We start from the raw sequence: 1853 nt of genomic DNA, 5'->3' as shown, positions 1-1853 counted from the left end.
CTTTTCTCCTTATGCCTACTCGGTCACCCTTCCTTTTATCGGTATTTAAATATTTTATTTGGCATAAATATACACGATATAGCCACTGTAGGATATTGGTCTGTAGGTAGGTAGGTACATGTATAATACATATTATATAATGAATAAATGTATAAATATTAATTATATAATAAAATATCCTAGCTCGAGTCGAGTCGACTATACCGTAGGTAAGTTTAATCGCGTTCGGGACGGCGTAACGGTTTAAGAGTTATAGATTTGACTCCAGTTCTTAAGTAGGTAAGGCGTCGGTGGGGATGACCGGCCGCGTTTTTTTTTCGTTATTTATCTTTCGCCATCACATCCGCCTTATCATGACGAAAATGTTCAAGTATGTTACCTACTGCTTTTACGGCATTTGTACGAACCCGTTAGGATTTTATTCGGGTTGCCGGCTAAATATTTTATAGGCCGCGCGCGGCCGTATTTCGTTCCCGACGGGCCAGCCGCGCGGCCGAGTTTATCAATAGTTTTGTCAAAATGTCGAGTTTTAGCCCTTTTTAAAACGTCAGCTGATCTCCCCGTTGGCCAATTATTCGCATTCCCCGCTCAATGTATAGGCCGCCCGCGGCCGTTGTTCGTTAGCGACGAGTCCCGGGGCAGATTGACATCGCGGAGAGTGTAGAGCGAAATGTTTAGAATTTTTTTTCACGTAATTTTTTACTTAATTTTTTCGGTGATAGTAATGCACGTCGTCCGCGATCCGACGCAGTCGGATTGCATACCTGATGACGTGACCCGACCGTCGCACATTGTCTGCTATCCGACGAAGTCGGATTGCCTACTCTGTTAACTGAGATAACTGACCTGCTAGGGACCCGAAAAATAGGGTGGCTATATGATTTGCATGGACGCCCGAAATGTTTTGAATTATTTTTTCACATAACTTAAGACTTAATTTTGATTTTTCGGTGACAGTAATGAATGTCGTCCGCGATTCGACGCAGTCGGGTCGCACACCTGATAACGTGACTCAGACGTCGTCAAACATTGTCCGCTATCCGACGTAGTCGGATTGCCTACTGACATAACTTTAATGAGATGACTGACCTGCTAGACACCCAAAAAAAGACGGCGGCTTTACGATTTGCATAGAAGCCCGAAATTATTTGAAACTATTATTTTCACGTAAATTTTTCTTAATTTGCGTTTTCGATGACAGTAATGAACGTTGTCCGCGATTCGACGCAGTCGGATTGCACACCTGATGACGTGACCCGGCCGTCGCACATCGTCCGCTATCCGACGAAGTCGGATTGCCTACCTGGACAACTGAGGTGACTGACCTGCTAGACACCAAAAAAATAGCAGCGGCTATATGATTTTTTTACGGGATTTCGAATTTCCGGCGGCGTTTTCGAAAATACTTTAAGACTTCGTCCGCTGCGATGCGACCCGGCCTGCTTGAACAACCACGTCGAACCGCAATGGTCCTAACCTTATCACTGTTCCTTATCACTAGACCTCCACATCGCCCATACACCTTGCTTGAGACCGACGACCGGACCACGAGACCACTGCGGCTTCCGACATCGACAACACTCAGGGCAAACACTGGGGGGGTTTGGGGATCTCCCCCAACGACGCTCGGAGAGCTAGTCCTTAACTATAAAACGGAGACCCGTGTGGCGCTCTCGTTCCGACTAGGTATAATATTTCGAACTAGCGTAAGGAACGGCCAATGAAAAAATTCGGTTCGCGTCTCCCGGGTCTTTGGTTTAAAGTCGACGTGAACGAGGGCCAATGAAAAAATTCCGTGGCGGTCTCCCCGGTCTCCGCTTTTATGCACAATAGAAAATATTATCGGAAAAAAA

The sequence above is a fragment of the Acyrthosiphon pisum genome, unplaced genomic scaffold (genome assembly GCF_005508785.2).
Source record: "Acyrthosiphon pisum isolate AL4f unplaced genomic scaffold, pea_aphid_22Mar2018_4r6ur Scaffold_21325;HRSCAF=23646, whole genome shotgun sequence".
NCBI lineage: Eukaryota > Metazoa > Arthropoda > Insecta > Hemiptera > Aphididae > Acyrthosiphon > Acyrthosiphon pisum.
The sequence above is the reverse complement of the archived record's forward strand: the minus strand, read 5'-3'. Positions refer to the sequence as shown.